General features: G+C 38.8%; 2 long non-coding RNA genes, 1 other non-coding gene and 1 pseudogene across 3 annotated transcripts; 2 read left to right on the top strand and 2 right to left on the bottom strand.

Moving 5' to 3' along the window:
• The first annotated feature begins 73 nt into the window (after positions 1–73).
• On the top strand, positions 74–211 carry LOC141650163 (U1 spliceosomal RNA; annotated as a pseudogene).
• A 7256-nt stretch (positions 212–7467) lies between these two features.
• LOC141650060 (U1 spliceosomal RNA) lies at positions 7468–7630 on the top strand. The gene has a single exon (XR_012546122.1). It is a non-coding gene; the product is annotated as a U1 spliceosomal RNA (small nuclear RNA).
• A 5003-nt stretch (positions 7631–12633) lies between these two features.
• Positions 12634–15702, bottom strand: LOC141645942 (uncharacterized). Its single transcript, XR_012545236.1, has 3 exons — positions 15479–15702; positions 13926–13998; positions 12634–13257 (listed from the first exon to the last, which is right to left on the bottom strand). It is a non-coding gene; the product is annotated as an uncharacterized LOC141645942 (long non-coding RNA).
• Positions 15703–16692: 990 nt separating this feature from the next.
• LOC141645941 (uncharacterized) lies at positions 16693–17905 on the bottom strand. The gene is made up of 3 exons (XR_012545235.1): positions 17698–17905; positions 17041–17075; positions 16693–16806 (listed from the first exon to the last, which is right to left on the bottom strand). It is a non-coding gene; the product is annotated as an uncharacterized LOC141645941 (long non-coding RNA).
• Positions 17906–18757: the final 852 nt, after the last annotated feature.

Below are 18757 nucleotides of genomic sequence, written 5' to 3'. Positions count from 1 at the left end.
TAAGAGAAGGGCAGTTAACAAATTAATTACCAACTCATCTACTATAGATGAGTAGCTTTCAAAAATTAATTACTTACTTACCTGGACGGGGTCAATGATCAAGTCATGGCCTAGATTGGCGACTTTGCGAGGTGCGCCAGCCTAACGTCTCCCCAAGTGGGAGATCGTACGTCATAATTTTTTATCATGGGGGTCGCGTTCGCGACCCCCCCATTTCAAGTAAAATGTTAATGTTAATAGCGAAGCCCAGTAATATCAATTGAAGACTCTTGCCACGCTCTAAGCTTTCTGCCTCGAAAAAACCACCTGTTAATAGCGAAGCCCAGTAATGGTAGATCAGGCTGAGATTACTTGTTTGAAGTATCCAACACGAGTGCAGGTCGACGTGTCAAGAATGAAATGTTCAGGAATAGAGCATGGATAGGGATACACAATGTAATAAAATATACTCCGTACAATGTCGAGCACAATATTGATAAAGCAACGATTTAGGTCATAGTTTTATACCGTTCAGTATTAACTTTGGGTCGAATGCAACACCTATGAGGCTATGACAAGTGTTTCGGCCATGACAACTGATTGCGGATCAAACCTAAAATAAATTTAAATACCATTGTCCTACAGTAGGAAACACCTTTAACTGAATAGAGATCAATCAATTGCTTCCAACTTATCAGCTATAGGAGCAATACAACGAACCATCCACGACATTAATGAGAGCCTTCTTCCCAGATCAATCAATTTGAATGATAGTGTTGGTGTAATCGAAGAAGTAACAATGAAAAGCAAGAAAACCAGAATAGAAATAACCCGATTAGTAGTGCCGTGGTAAGGGAGCCACTGCCTTGAAAACTATATTCCGGTACGACCGTGGTGGCGATCACCTAGTGCCGGTAGTTCCCAAGGATAACACTACGCCTCCAACTCGCCGCCCACTCGGAACTGTGAGACTTGGAACGATAGAAAGTATTTCTTTACCCAGAATTTAGAGAGGAGAATAGAAGAGAAGAAGAGAAGAGAAGATGATGTTGTGTGTTGAATACTGAAGAATGTTGATCTATTTATAGCAAAATAGATCAACGAGTCACTCTCAAGAGCAGGTCCACTGAAGCATAAATAATGCAAAGATTTACACAAAGGGAAGGGAGTCTGCTGCAAAGATTAACAGCTCCACTGAGCAGTAATGGTCACTAAACCAGTAGAAGTGCAAGATTAGCGCTCCACCAAAGAAGTAGACTCCCACAACAACAAGATTGACAAGTGACACTTCAGTCCAAAACAAAAAACGGTTCTGGCCCAAAAAGATAGGCAAAGCCCGCCGCAGGCGATTGGCAAATCCCGAATCCCGAATCCCGAATCCGGAATCCGGATCCGGGCCGGGCCGGGCTCGGGCACGGCACGCACACACACAAAGGTGAGCCGAATTAAGACCTCGCAAAGCTTCCACAAAAGCCTCCCATGACCCACTAGTGATATGGTAAAGAGTGTGGTCATATATAAACACAACACAAACACTATTCCTCACCAATGTGGGACAAAATGGAAAAAGGACTATGCTCAAATAAGCCCCTATTTCCAACAATCCCCCACTAGGGGCGCCAGAGAGAAAGAAAAAGAATTCCTGGGTAAAGGAAGGATTGGATACTTAGGTATCAATATCTTTCGATTTGAATTGACACTTTAGTGAAATGAGGAAACAACTTACTTACAGCGAGAGAATATCTTGCGATTTGAATTCCTAGCTGAGCTTCGGTCGATACCCCCCACAACACATATCATACCTTCAGATTTAGATCGTTCCGCGAAAGTGCAACGCGCTCTTTTAGAGTTATGCGTTTACCTCGATCGATAGATGTGTTCGTAAGACTTCTTATAGTCTAATGATCGTTACACCTACGTAGGTGACTCAAGTGCTTCTCAATAGCACTTCTCACATGAGTCATTAAGGACCTAAGTCCAACCTGGTGTATGATTCATCAAATGCGTCTCAAAAGCACCACCATTAAGGCTATGAATCATACAACGTCATATGAATATAAGCTTTAGACCTAGTCAAGTCTCACTCTTGACCTAAGGACTTAAGCCCCATTCCCCTCGACGTATCAACGACTAGTCTCCTAGCCAGCCCTTTAGTAAAGGGATCAGCAAGATTGTTTTCGGACTTCACATAGTCCAGAGCAATCACTCCATTGTTTTGGAGTTGTTTAACTGCAGCGTGTCTTATTCGAATATGTCTCTTTTTCGAATTGTAGACACTCGTTCTTTGCAACACCAATTGTCTTCATGAGTCACAAAGTGCGGGAGACCGGTGTTAGCCGTCCGCCCCATACTTGGTATATCGGCTAAAAGGTTTTTCAACCATTCACCTCTTGCCCCGCCAACTCAAGAGCTATGAACTCCGATTCCATGGTAGAGCGTGCAATACAAGTCTGTTTAGAAGACTTCCACGATATAGCACCTCCACCCATGGTAAAGACATAACCACTAGTAGAACCGATCTCATCGTTACCTGCAACCCAGCTTAGCATCACAAGATCCCTCTAACACAAAGCAGAAAATTACTATAATGCAAACATAAGTCAATTGTTCCCTTCAGGTATTTTAGTAAACGACGAAGAGCATTCCAGTGTTCATTGCTAGGGTTATGTGTATAACGACTCGATCTACTAACCGCATAAGCAATATCCGGTCGAGTACAGTTCATTAAAAACATCACACTACCTAGGATTTTAGCATACTCTTCTTGGGAAACACTATTGCCCAAGTTTTTACACAATGCTACACTAGAATCATAGGGTGTTCTGGCAGGCACATCATCAAAGCAGTTAAACTTTTTCAACACTTTTTCAACATAATGAGATTGACTTAGACAGATTCCATTGGAGTTTCGGATGACCTTAACTCCTAGGATAACATCAGCTTCTCCTAAGTCCTTCATCTCAAACTGTGATGACAAAAAATCTTTGGTTCTAATAATTACCTCTAAATTATTACCAAGTATTAACATGTCATCAACATAAAGGCATATGAGCACACAATCAGATTCTATTACCTTTGAATAAACACATGAATCAGAATGGTTAACCTCATAGCCATTACTTATTAAAGTGTTGTTAAATTTCTCATACCACTTTGTTTAGGTGCTTGTTTCGATCCATAAAGAGACTTGTTCAGTTTACACACTTTACTCTCTTGACCCTCAATCACAAACCCTTCAGGTTGAGACATGTAGACCTCTTCCCTTAGTTCACCATTCAAAAAGCAGCTTTTAACATCCATCTGATGTATAATAAGGTTATGAATAGCAGCTAAGGCGACAAGAGTCCTAATAGTCGAGATTTTGGTCACAGGAGAGTAAGTATCAAAATAATCAATACCCTTCTTTTGTGTAAAGCCTCTAACTACAAGTCTAGCTTTGAACCTCTCTATTGTACCGTCAGGTCTCATTTTCCTTTTAAAGATCCATTTACTTGTAATGGGTTTACTACCTTTAGGTAAGTCAGTCAACTTCCAAGTTTGATTTGACATAATAGAGTCAAGTTCATTTTTAATAGCATCTTTCCAAAAATTAGCATCAATGGATTTCATTGCCTCACTATACGTTTTTGGGTCATCTTCTATTAAAAAGGCTGAAACAAATTCATCACTAGCACACACAGTGTATCCATGTTCAGACAGCAAAGTTGAAACAAAATCAGCTCCAAAGTTCTTTGGACATCTAGGTCTCTTACTCCTTCTAGGTTCAGCATCATGATCACTAGAAGAGCTACTACTAGCATGTGAAGAGATATCAACAGATGTAAAAGGTAAACTAGGAGATGAATCAACATTCTTCTCAGTAATGGAAAAACATGCTCAAAAAACACAAAGATCTCTAGCTTCGGATATAGAACGATCACTTAAAGACATGAATCTATAAGCAGAACTATTTTGAGCATAACCTATAAAAACACAATCATAGGTCTTTGGCCCAACAGTAGGTCTCCTAAAATCAGGTAAGCCCACTTTAGCCAAACACCCCCACACTCTAAGGTAACTTAGGTTAGGAGGATAGCCTTTCCATATCTCATAGGGTGTCTTGTCAATTTTCTTATGAGGTACACGGTTAAGAATGTGACAAGCAGAAAGTATTGCTTCCCCCCACATGTCGTCAGATAGGCCAGAACTTAAAAGCATAGCATTCATCATCTCTTTTAAGGTTCTATTTTTCCGTTCAGCTACACCGTTGGACTGAGGTAAGTAAGGTGGACTAGTCTCATGTATTAAACCATTAGCAGCACAAAAGTCGGCTAGATAAGTAGATTTATACTCACCACCTCTATCAGACCTTACCCTTTTAATTTTCCTGTCGAGTTGATTTTCGACTTCATTTTTAAAGTTTATAAACGATTGTTCTGCTTCATCTTTAGTCTTAAGCAGATAGACACGGGTGTACCTTGAACAATCGTCTATAAAGGTGACATAATAATTCTTTCCACCTCTCGCTTGCAATATTTTTGAAGTCACCCCGGTCGGAGTGAATTAACTCAAGAAGACTCGTATTCCTAGTTGTGACAGTTTACTAGGTTTCTTTGTGAATTTAGCTTCAACACGACTAACACATTTAGAGAATTCTTGACTCGTCAAACTTGGAATTAAACTCATAGTTCTAAGTTTTTTAATATAGTCAACATTCACATGACCTAATCTACCATGCCAAACATCAATAGACTCAACGATATAAGCGAAGTAGATGCAATATTATTAAAAACTCGAATCGAGTTCAACACAAAAAGACCCCCAGACAGATAACCCTTGCCCACAAATTCCCCATTACGCGACATTACCACCTTGTCAGCCTCAAACACAAGCTTCAACCCAGCTTTGTTTAATAAGGCACCAGACACAAGGTTTCGACGTAACGAGGGAACAAACAAAACATTATTTAAAGCAAGTGTTTTCCCGAGGTGAGTTTGAGAAAGATCTTGCCTTTGCCTTTGATCGGTGCGGATGAAGAGTTACCCATAAAAACGCAACCCCCATCACTACTTCCTCGAACTCGGAAATAACCCCTTATCGGACAGAGGTGTCGGGAAGCGCCAAAGTGTCCAAGACCCATTCAAACATTACCCACCAAATTAGCTTCCACAACCACAAAGAAAGAATGATGTCATCATCCACAAAGATTGGCTTCATTAGTTTTCTTTTCGGAGCATTGGTAGGCTTTGTGCCCGTGTTTTCCGCAAACATAGCGACAAAAGGACCCTTAGCGGTTTCAATCTTAGGAACCGGTTTGGAGTGCTTCCCTGGACCATTCTTCTTGGCCCGACCCTGGTTCTTACCCCGACCAACCTTAGCCTTACCCTTACCCTTGAACTTCTCAAGATAAGACGGACCACCGGACTCAACCGATTAGCATCAACAAAGATCGGTTCCTGTTTTAACCGATTGACTAACAGTTTGTCTTTAAGGCGATTTGCCTCTTCGGTCCTCATGTGTCCTACTAGTTCTTGGAGAGACAGTCTTTTTCTTATGTTTAAGGTGGTTCCTATAGTCGACCGGAGGGAGGGAATTTCTCTAACAAGACATTAGCCACAAAAATGTTATCTAATTTCATACCCTCATTAACAACATCAAGACAAAGGTTCTCATAAATATGAACTTGTTCCATGATGGGTTTTCCGTCAACCATCTGAAATTGTAGCCACTTTCCCACAACATATTTCTTTTTACCCGCATCGTCAGCCCCATATTTTTTCTCTAACAATTCCCATATGGTTTTAGCAGACTTATGAACCATAAACAGGTCAAAAAGGGTGTCAGACATGTTGTTTAGTAGCTGGCATCTAACAAGTTTATTGTCCTTATCATATTTCTTAATATCCTCTTCGTTTGACTTAACAACCGATTTAGGCGGGGTGAGTTCTCTACGGTGTCAGAATAACAAACCGATAAACGGGAGCGGCGGTCACTAAACAACACATAATCAATTTCCAGTTGTTCGAAAAACATCGCAGCTTTTGTGACCAACGCTTATAATTATGACCGTTCGCTTTCTCAAGTTTAGTCAAGTCGAATGGTTTTCGCTAAAACAGACGACATTGTTACAAAGAACAAACAACAACAGATATATAGTTTTCAAATTGTTGGTGTAATCGAAGAAGTAACAATGAAAAGCAAGAAAACCGAATAGAAATAACCCGATTAGTAGTGCCGTGGTAAGGAGCCACCGCCTTGAAAACTATATTCCGGCACGACCGTGGTGGCGATCAGCTAGTGCCGGTAGTTCCCCAAGGATAACACTACAGTCTCCAACTCAGTTTCGCCCACTCGGAACTGTGAGACTTGGAACGATAGAAAGTATTTCTTTACCCAGAATTTAGAGAGGAGAATAGAAGAGAAGAAGAGAAGAGAAGATGATGTTGTGTGTTGAATACTGAAGAATGTTGATCTATTTATAGCAAAATAGATCAACGAGTCACTGTCAAGAGCAGGTCCACTGAAGCATAAATAATGCAAAGATTTACACAAAGGAAGGAGTCTGCTGCAAAGATTAACAGCTCCACTGAGCAGTAATGGTCACTAAACCAGTAGAAGTGCAGCATTAGCAGCTCCACCAGCAGTCAGGTAGACTCCCACAACAGTCAGCATTGACAGTGACACTTCAGTCCAAAACAAAAAACGGTTCTGGCCCAAAAAGATAGGCAAAGCCCGCCGCAGGCGATTGGCAAATCCCGAATCACGAATCCGGATCCGGGCCGGGCCGGGCTCGGGCTCGGGCACGGGCACGCGCGCGCGCGCGTGTGCGAGCTGAATTAAGCACCTCGCAAAGCTTCCACAAAAGCCTCCCATGACCCACTAGTGATATGGTAAAGAGTGTGGTCATATATAAACACAACACAAACACTATTCCTCACCAATGTGGGACAAAATGGAAAAAGGACTATGCTCAAATAAGCCCCTATTTCCAACAGATAGTGCAAAAGTCGGAACGAGTTCTGTATTGACGACTAATTTTAATAAAAAGATTGCCACTCAAAATGATCGCAACCTAATTAATCACGGTGCAATACATACCTCCATGGCACTGTTATATGGAGGGGCGTTAAGCGAAGGTGATATCTTCGGTGATTGTTGGGGTTATGGAGGCATGAACAGAGGAGGTGGCAGCCTGGTAGGGATGGAGTTCATAGCAATGAGATTGACGGGTTTTATAATTAAAAAGGAGGAGGTTACACAGTACCGTGAGTTTTATTTTGTTTTGCTGTTTATTCTTATTTCTTTAGTGGGCTCATTCTTCTATTGGACCGACCTATAACATATGAGAGAATTATTATAAAATTTGTTTTGACAAGAGTATAGACAATGAAATTTTTTGGATTTAGAAGTTCAAAATATTCTATAGCTTTTTATTTCCCACATTGACAAGGAACTTAAAAGAAGAGAATACAACTAATATAAATATTGAACGATTGGACAATTAGAACGTAACTTACCTTGACTGGGTCAATAAGTGATCAGGAAGACTTATGACCTAGGTTGGCGACGTTCATTGCACACTGGACTGTTGCCTACCTAACGACCTACCTTGGAGGGATCTCGTACGTCACCCATTTGTTTTGATGGGGGCCTGCGTTCGCGCGGCCTCTGCTATTACAAGTTAAAATAAAATTTAATCCTTCCTTGCTCGCTGTATCATGACGTGATGAAACTTGCGTTTAGTTGGAAGAATTTGAATCCGTTTTAAAATAATTGGAATTATAGTCATGTCTGGAGCAACAAGAATTGTAGACCGGAACAATTATAACATAAGTGTAGATTGTGACTGGTTTTTGATTGGAAAAAACTGATAATGATATCCGAAAATTTACTAGTCACGCCAATTGCAGCAATTATAATGTATGTTGCGAATGTTGATTGGAAAAAAATTTAAAATAGCCATGTCAATTGAATCGAAGCAATTATAATTGTAGATTGTGGATGGTTCTATATAGGTGTCCCAAAACTAGGGCATTCATGGAGTTTCACTGGTTTTGTTTATACGAATTTTGTCGTATGCATTTAGTCATCGTTCCTCTGTTGAGCGTGATTTTCCCTTTGATTGAACAACCATCCTTTTTAAATGAATGGTGATTCATGTTTGTGTTTTATTATGATGAAGATAATACGAGTCGAACTTTGTATATCATGTGGCGTTCAATGTTGATTTCCTAGCATCAGTCGGACAATTGATATGATAGTTTCGTGCAAATTATTGATAAAAATGATGTGAAAGTAGAAACAACGCATACAACTACGATGAATGTGACTCAAGCCAATGTCTTTTATGAATACAAATGAATGTGAACCGATAGTGTTATGACCTGGGTTTGATACGTTAAAGCTGGACAATTTACATCTAAATCTTAACTAAAAAGAGAGCAATGTCGTTTCAATATCAAAGCCTAAAATCATAAAGCTATCACTTGATTTTAGTATGATTTTTATAAGCAGTACATTCGGAATATTGAGGAAAAAAGTAGTTACTTATAATTCTAACCACACCGGCAAAGTAATATTGAAAACGCGTATTTATATTAGGTCAAAATTAGTTACTAGGCATGACCTTACTTGAACAGGATCTTTCCTATAGGGTTGTACCTCTGTATCCTTGAGATCTACAGAGGCAGGTGACTAGGTGCGGAGTAGATGTCTAACATACGATTGGGCTACAATGTATCTATGATTTATGTGAGATAATTTGTTGATAATAAATGTATGAACCTAGAAGATGGAGAGCACCATCACCATAGCCTGAATACGTTGGGGCCGAGTTTTGTTGTTTGGGATGAGATTGGCGACATTATGGTCGTGGAAGACGAACTAGAGTCTAGAGGTTTAGAGGCTCATAATGTGGGCATTATTAGCCGAAACCAAAGTTATTCTCTTTGGGCTGCAAATAGTAGGCAAGACGTCTTTGAGCTACAAAATTATTGTTGATAGTGGTGATTATTTGCAGAATTGCCGGTAAATTAATGGCATTACCTGGAGTCAAATTCCAAATTTTTTAATTGACTATGTTGGAACATGGATGATATTACCACCATCACGCGGCAATATCAGCAGTACACTCACTGTCAATGGCCTTACGTTTTTTAATTGACTTATGCTAGTTACAGGTCTTTAGCTCATGAAGAAATGTTCTTCATAACCTCGTATTCAAAGTAACATTAACAGTAACAAGGGGTAATTAATTTACAATTCCTGCTCCGTAGTTTTATAGTGAAATCAGTATATTGCCTCTGTTATTTTCATGTGTGATTAGAGTTTCAGTTGATTATTAGAACTTCCGAAAATCGAAGTAGGAAACAGATGGTTTTGTTTGATGCTTGCAAAACATGAAGAGGAAGAGATATGTTCAACCCGATTCTCTCCTCAAAACCGGTTTCACTACCCCTCGCCAACACTCACCATCCCAAATTCTCATTTATGTCCAGGCATCCCCTTTCCTTTCCTTTCAATTCACCATCTAAGTTGCTCCCTACTTAACAATTCATGTTAGCAATTGGTCACCCTATCTCTTTTTTGGACGAAGGGTTTGTTGCAGAGTGGAGGGCCAACATGGAGAGTTCATGTCCATGTTACTGCGGATCTGGCCAGCAAATTAAAGTAGAAATTACAGAGTAGATAAGGACTCTTTTTAGCTTTAAGTATTGATGAGCGATTATTTAAAAAACATCTTTCCGTTGGTGAATTACAGAGATAGGGGTGAATTAAAGAGTAGATAAGGGTTTGTTGTATTTAACTAACTAGTTGTTGCGCCGCGCCCTACCGGGCGCGGAGCCCCAATTTGTTCTTCTGTTTTCGTAGACTCGAGAGGAGTTTCGTGTATGTGTTGTGGCTATGCTTAATTTCCTTTTCCGCCGACAGCCCTTCCTGTGGGTGCGCATCATCCAAAGGACCCCAGTAACTCGTTAGCTTAGCATATTATACAAGATTACGATGTGCCAAAGCGGAAGATATATATAAAGAGAACAGCATAGTCTTGCAGAAAAGATAGTTACTTATACACAATATCTAGGGTGCATCTAATAGTCGTTGGTTACTTATTAACCGCTACTGCCAGGAGCCAATTGTTCATATTCCTTTGCCGTTTTTTAAAAAGCCAACCTAACATTAGATTATGCGTCCTTACACTGGTAGGTATTCAGCGCCTTCAAAACCGGTTCAAAACTTGCTAAGGTAGCTTAATAGAATCTTGGTGTTTAGTTTAGAGAGACCTGCTTGAGCACCCATTCCAGTTGTTGTGCCCTGGAAAGAGCTGTGCTAGGCACTACCTGTACATACAACCTTGCGTTCTGTAATTTGGTCTCAATGTACTTGAGGTAGCTTTCTCTTTCCTGCAGGACAACATGTAGATATATAGTACGTTGTTGAATTTAGTTTGTGCAATATGAGGTAGGCAGTTGCGCGCTGGTTGTTGGCCAAAGCGTTGCTCGTTTAAGGAGTCTGGTCTGCACATGTAATGCATAGCAATAGCCACCTGAGCATATCAAATAATAATTGCAGGGACAACAATAGATTTTGAGCCTGTTGTTTAGGGTAACAGAAGTGTGACATTGTTGAGGAAATCTAGAATGGTGCCTATGTTTCAGTCAGCAATTAGGTAGATCCCCTGGTGTGGCAGCTCCCAAACAGGGAGAGCGTGTGGTGCTGGGGGTTTTAGGCAAGTGCGTGCAGCACAACGGGTAGAATGTGGATGACTTTTGCAAGACGTCGCGTATACGCGATGTCAAAGTAATCTGTGAGTGATACCCGATAAAGACCTGCCCGGTAAAGGCAGTGCTTTCTCTGCAGTTTTGGCATGCCAATGCAGGAGATGTCGCGTATATCCCGGAATGACGATTAAGTTTAGCACGAGTTTGGTTTGATGTACGAAATTGTAAAATGAGCACTGAGAACATCTATTACTCGTTAATATTTGGTTTTTATCATTTAATTATACGGGTTACTTGACCACTTCAAAGTAAAATGGCATCAACAAAGTGAGGGGCATCAAAGAAGAAGCCTCCATAAGAGTTGTTCAAAAGCAATAATTACCTGGAAAATCAACACGGACAATCCCACCACGTTGTTTCTGGATGACAATACTTTCCCACCAGCCATCGGTCTGCCATGCATCTTTGACCGTTAAATTCAATTCCCAGTCACGTGCAAAACGCCATATTTTCCTTGGTTTCGACCCACTCCCATTGGTGATTTCCTTCTTCTGAGAAACCTCGGGCTCATTTGCGTCAGACGTGCAAATAATCTGTGCAGAAATAGCAAGCAACTTCAAGCATCAGATAAACGCCAAAGAAGCATTTAAGAGAATATTTTGCATAGAGGCAGACATAAGTGAGGCCTTAAAAGCGTATTGCCGAGATCAATTCAATGACGACAAGATAACAGCATAGATTTCGTGTCATTATTTGGTTATTAGTTACCAGAGAAATTTGGTTAACAAAAGGGGGTTTCAAAACAGTTACATAGGGTTTCCCGATTTTCACCAAGCTCACACCCTCAAACCGAGCTCTTACAAGAATAATATACTACCCCACTTTTTCTAGACCAAAGAGAATGGGTAGCTTACATATAAGCAACAGTCAAATACATTCAAGCAAATAACACCAAAAAGTGTACACCATCCAACAGCAATACCCACATTCCCCCATTGCCTGAAAGGATCCCCCCCAATTTGCGGTGTAGGGATAAGATATACGAATGTACCTACCTTTACAATAAGGGGAAGCGGCTGACCCGAACCAAAAACAGGATCGAATGACTATTAATCAATGTATTAACGAGTATTAGTCTCGATATACTCCATGCAATATACATACTCGACTCCCTTTGTTCTAATCGTTTGTTTACCTCTTTTATTCTTTGTGAGGGGTATTATAAACAAAGGAAAACAAATAATTGAGACGGAGGGAGATAGTACATTCATACCCTGGATCACGAGTACAGACATTTAAATTCAAAAAATGGTTGAATAAAAGCCAAGTCATTTTAGACCTAAAATTTGACATTTTTTCATAAAATAGTCTTGTCCGACACTTGGATCCGCACGCGTGTCCGACCCTTCAAGCCGAGTCGGAGTAACATAGGCTCACCCAAGTCTAAAAAGGCTCTCTTCTCATTTCCCTGGCTAAATGTTTAGGCGGAGTGTGTCTATCTTTTCGATTATCTTTATGCTACTCTTGTGTCACATGTTCATTGAATAGAAAACGGTGCACCCAAGAGTAAAGAGCACAGCGGGAAATAATAGAAAATGTTCACTAAAAATCTGAAAACTATGATGATTCTAAGATGAAAATAAGCAAATAATCAAACCTGAGGAGTTCTGTAAATTAATTTACTTGGCTACCAACATATATCTTGGAAATTTGTGTATTTTCTGCCCTAGTTTCCTACATATGTAATGTAATGTATGGACTTGAAAAAGTGTAGTCAACACATTTACCTCTTTGATATAGCGGATTATAATATGACTATGAGAGCCTGTGTTGGTTTAAGCTAATAAATTGATCAGTTGAACGATTTTGTTGTGTTGTTGATTGAAGAATATAGGTGGTTTCTTGTAAATTGCCAAGTGTTGTTGATCAAAGAATTGTTAAGTAGTGTTACGTTGTTGATCAAAGAATGTAGGTGGTTTCTGCCAAACCAATTTCTCACTTAACAACCCTACTAAGCTCATATCCTACTTTTGTACCTCGACCAAATCGAACTTATGTAGCATCACTACTGTAGTTTATGTTGTCAATAACTCTATATCACTTGATGTACCTTGTTCTTAATTCAATACCACTAATATTCAACCTTCATCTTCTATATGGAATAAAACAATTAATGTCCATTATTTCTGAAATCTATAATCACCACATTGTGCTCCGAAAATACAATTCCCAACAACTCGGAACCTCTTATACTTGTTCATCCCGCCACCCTGCCAAATTAAACCCCCATAGCAACAAAACCTAAATTAATTTGCCATCTACAAAGAAACTAAATCATCAACCGAAAACTAAACTTCAAAAACAAACAACATTAAAGTTGGTGGTTCAGCCATGTCTAACCTTCATGGATATATACAACAAAAAGGTTGGATGTCTTACAACAAATGGTGTATTCTTACCACCAAAACAAGCAGCACTGGTATTTTAAATAACCAATAAAGGATTTCATCAAGAAGTTCACTTAAAGGTTGGATGTCTAACCTAAATTCCTTGCTTGTTCTTGAAACCCTGGATCTCCTTCCTGCACATTTTGAGGTACTTAAACATCAATATTGGGCCTCTTTTTGGTTGCACTACATTCCTCTTGAGCTGCAGTGACACACTTGATATTGGACCAACTGAACTAAACGACGACCATAACAATGACTCTAACACTTATCAAGGCTTTGTCTTGTTTAACTTAATATTCACAAACTGAATAGATTAGTGGTCATAATTGACATAGTCAAAGCAGCAGACAAATGTCATTTTCCTTGTTGGAGTTTAGACATTTTGCTAAGTAAGAGAGCGTCTGTTGTAACACCTTCTTAAAGAATCCTGACGGATTTTGAACCTGATAATGAATATCACTACTCTCAGAACAACTAAGGGACCTTACATCTGCAGCCTGCATGTCTGCTAAATACCAAAGAAGACTTATGCAGTAGCACAAAGCAAAAGAACGATTAGAGAAAAAGCGTATATCTGAACCAAGTTTGTGAGTCCAGTCATTGAAGTCAAAAGAAAGAGAAAAATGAAGAGACAGAGAAGTGAAAAGACAACTTAAACATACCTCAACATGGAAATCGTGAAATTTGAAATTAGATAGCATATAGAAGAGGAGAAATTATAACCAAGAATCACTTCAACACCCCTAAAATTAAAAAACATGAGTAATTCGCAATGACCTATTCTCAAGCAGTAGCGCACCTGCCTCAGCCCTTCTTTTAGTCTCTTAGTCGACGTCTTATCAAGTCATGACCATTGCTCATCATAAGAGGCCCTATAAGAAGAAAATAAACTATATATAGATCAAATATCATCATAGAAATAGCGTACAGGATTATAAATGTGAAACTCCACTAAATCGTATAATAAAAAATTGAGAAACTGATTATAAATCATGTCACAAAACGAAAAAGTATGAAATAACTGGACCAATTTCATTAATTGAATGGAAACTTGAAGCTAATAAATAAATGAAAGAACAACATCTTCTACAGCAAAAGATTCCACTTTAAGCACTTAAATTTCCATTAAATTGCCTATAATAATATAACCCACAATTGCTCCTAATCATAAAATGAAAGATCACAGTTGTATTAAACTTAACAGCACCTCATCAACCAAGCACCAATCACATAAAATCAGTAGTTATTGTGTAAGACCGGCTGTAATAACAATTAGTCTCAACTTTAGATGGATAGTGTCCGTCTAAAGTGAGATTTTGTGCTTTAATTAATGAATGTTTAACCAATAAAAAGCCCGACACTATACCGTAAGACAATCTTATTCAATAGTATTGTGTAAGACCAACCGTAATAAACGAGCGTTTAACCAATAAAAGACGGTCTAATTCTATAGTAATTTCTGCATAAACAGGTAAACAACAGTCATCTTCAAATTGAGAAAAATTCCAAAAAAAAAAAAAGGAATTAAATAAGAACCCAGATCATCAAACCTGCGAAATATTAACGGGGAATCATTAGAATTTTGATTAAATTGCAAAAAAGCAGCCATAAAAGGTTGGTTTATTGGAAAATGGAGATGATTAAAGAAATGGGAAGCAAGTTGATGAAGCATGTGAAATTATGATCTTCATTGGACAGTTTTGAGCTGTGGGATGGATTGAGAATGAATATCCATTGTCCCCATCATGTTCATAAAATATTGAAAAAAGAAAGAGTTATAAAGACAAGACCAACAACCCAATTTTTCTATCTAGTTTCTCGCCTAATTCAACTACAACACCAGAAATAACAATTAATCGGATTATACTGAATAAAGAACCTATGTGACTACGGAAGGGGAAATGAACAAACACTAATTTGTAAGGATCGCCTAATTAAAGTACAACAATGTAAATAACAATTAACCAATGTGACCAAGGAAGGGGAAATCAACAAGCCCTAATTTTTAAGGATGGTAATTAAACTACAAAAATATTCAGTTAAGACAAAACCAAATATTCAGGAACGATAATGATAACACTTAACAGTAATAAGAATAACTAATAACAAAACAATGCGATCTTAAGAAAATAGCAATAATAACAATAACAGTAGAAACAAATCGAACCGGCTACAACCAACAACAAAACCATGAAATTTTCAGCAATGGCAATCCCAAAAAACAGTCACAGATCCGAGTAGCAACAAAAAAACCACAGGAATACAGTAATAATAGTGAAAAACGGAAAAAAATAAAGAGTTGTAAAGGGAAAACCAACATATACACTAACCATCAGAGAGGACGATGACCACCTCGAGGTATGCGCAGCAACGGGTTTAGGCGACCAAACAGCTCGAAAATCGCCAACTCCGATTGAGAAGAAAGAGTTGATGGGAACTGATGAGATGAGAAATTGAGAGTGAGAATCGAAATTTGGGAGTGAGAGGAGATGTGGGAATGACTGACTAATGAGTGGGTGAGAGATGAAGGTAGAATTTGTGGTAGAGAAATGAATGGTAGAGATGGTAAGGGGAGGGGAGAGAGCAACGGTAGAGTGCAATACAGGCCAGCCCAACCCGAATAATTCAACCAACCCAGCAACACCGACCCAGCCATTGATCCGGACGTTAAGGCTTGACCTCCCTGCGCGTTCCAAAACACACCGGTAAACTTCCCTCAAAAAGAAAGAATTAAAGCGTCAAAGTAAAAGGCGGTGTAGGTTAAACTCACAGGAAAAAATCACATGATCAATAAGGTGCATTACGTTAAGGCACTATTGGAATCTTAAGTAAACCCATAACGATTAATTAGAGAGGTTAATGGAAAATGTTTAACTGCGAATGGCGAAACCTCCTGTTCAGGAGGCCCTAATCAGAAATTCCAACACCACACCGCCTCAACACTTTTCGGACACACCAAAGACACAAAAAATTCCCAACAAAGATAGAATCGGAATTAGTCAAATAGAATACGAGTTCCGCTGGAGCCGAAGATAACTGACTTCTAGAAAAAAAATAATAAAAAAGAAATGTAAAGCCAAGAAACCCTAATATCCACTCAAAAATTATCGAAATCTAGCACTTCTATTTCCTACTACAAACCCAATAACTTTATTCACACAATAATACTTCCAAATGCACCAAAAACATCCCTTTTATTTTGCGCACAACTTTCGCACATTTTATAAATGCGATGTGACATACAATAACACAAGCATTAACCCCTCATATCAATAAAGCTATCCCAGACTCATTTTCACAATAAAAGTGGCAGCCGTATTGAAAGGCGGCAACGCCGCTAGGTGCCCACAACACAAACCGGTATCTGGAAAGGGTAACTGTCTGGAAATCCACGAAACCCAAAGGAACAAACCGCAAAAAAAGTCTCAAAAAGGGCAAAAAAAATAGACAGCAGAGTTTAAGGAAACAGACAAGCGTTAGACGGTCACCGAATTACCAACGTTACCAACAGCAAACCTCTAGCTGTGGGAAGTACACAATGCAGGAATTATAATGTTTGAGCCCTCACCTTATAGTTACATCTACACTTCTCTTTACCGCTACTTGTTAACAAAGAACGCAACACTAACAAATCAGGGGCCGTCATAACTTTGTACTTCTAACCTCTACAGCCCACAAAACTGCATATACAACAAAGACAAACCACATCAATAAAGGAAGGGCAAGAAATCCGATGGCATCACAATAACAATAGTAATCAGCACCCATATAACAGATCTAATATAATAAGCAAAATATAGTGATAGAAAGGATAACACCAGAAGTAGTAATTTAGCAATAATAATAACACTACAAATGCCCAAACAAAGAGGTAAAAAAATTTGCTCAGATCAAAAGATAAGTAGAAGCCATACCTTTTGAAGACAAGGCTGTATCGAGTTCCTAAAGCCTATACGGAAAAAAGGAAAAAATCAGTTCTAATATTAACATTAGAAATAACAACAACAACAATAACATCAACATCAACATCAAAAAAGATGTAAAACGATTACGAGTCAAGATTAATAAGAGTAAATTAGAGTAGTAGCTATAGTAGAAAAAAAAAGAAAATTAGTCAAGTGAAAATGAATACAATGAAAAACGATAAAACTGGAAGAGAAAGAGATGGAGGAGAAAATGAGTGAGAGTAGAAGATGAGCAGATAATGAGAGTTGGATGAAAATGGGTGGAATTGACATTTCAACACCAGCAAATGCTCAAATCCTGATCATCGGCAGAAATAAATAATATGGAGTACATAATACCCATCAATCATCACCGTTAGCCAATTCAATAAACCTCAGCGAATCCAAAACCCGATTAAAAACAACCCAACAATCAGTTCCACCCAATTGTATACACCCTAGTAAACCGAAACTCCAATTAAAAAACAACGCAACAATCATATGAATAGAAACCCTAATTAAAACTACCCAGAAAGTAAAATCAAATGAAGAATTAACACAAATCATATGGAATCAAATTGTAGAAAATTGAGATTAAAAAGAAAAAAGGAAGGAAAAGAGAGGAACCTGAAGGGGTTGATCAACTTGAGAGAGGAGATCAGAGGAATGATGCCACCGTGAAATCCTATGGAATCAAAGGTCGTGTGTTGCGAAAAAGGAGTGACGGATGAGAAGGAAAAGGTATGGCTGTAAGTGAAAGGAAAATGGAGGGGGGAGATCTAAAAGTAGCAAATCAACGGTGGAAAGGGAACTTGGCTGTGCACTATTCATTGCTACAGTGCAGCCAAGTTCTCCCTTTTAAAAGGTAAGGATTCACCATCTAAGTTGCTCCCTACTCTGTAGTCTTGGTAACATATCTTTCATAATTCCACCAAAAACATGCAAAAGTTCATATACTGCTCTCTCCGTCACAAAAATTAACAAATATCTTTCCGTTGTGATTAGTTAAATATCTTTCGCCGGAGGATAGGCGATTATTGTTGCTATTATTTGATACCACTGCTCTTTTCTACCTGGGCAGGTAACAGTAATAAAATATGTAAGCCCAAGCCATGGAAGCACTCTGAAGCATTACTAGGGCACAATTGAACAGGATGCGCGAGGAATTTTGGGACGCTGCACCTCACTATGGTGGAACAAAGGTGACCATTTTATTTAAAATTCAATGCTCTAATTAAATTTGTAGATGTTTCACTGCCACTAAAAGTTCCACTCATATGCTACTAAAGTGCAATACTTCACTTCTCATATCTCAGTCTTCTTTTGTCATCTTCAATTCTGCTTCCAAGACCAAAAAATTTCTATTGACAAAGTCTTTCAATCCTAGGTTAAGGTCATGTATGGCCTTAAAGTTGTCTTGGAACTTTGTTTTCAGCATGTTTCTTGTAAGGAGTTCTAACTTGTAAGCCATTTAAACACATATTTACTAGAGTTTTAGCATCCAAATCTTCTTTTCTGACTTAAGTTTATATCCTCATGAAAACTTGGCAGTGTTATCGATAATATGAAAAATATAGTCTGGCTATTTTCTTTTTGTGCGTCTTACAATTTTAGAGGATTTTTGGCATTTTATGTGAATCCGAGTTCCGACATTCTACTTCACTGTAAATGTGGACGTGGGACAGCA

This window comes from Silene latifolia, chromosome 3 (genome assembly GCF_048544455.1).
Source record: "Silene latifolia isolate original U9 population chromosome 3, ASM4854445v1, whole genome shotgun sequence".
In the NCBI taxonomy this organism is placed as follows: Eukaryota; Viridiplantae; Streptophyta; class Magnoliopsida; order Caryophyllales; family Caryophyllaceae; genus Silene; species Silene latifolia.
This window is presented reverse-complemented; position numbering and strand designations above follow the sequence as displayed.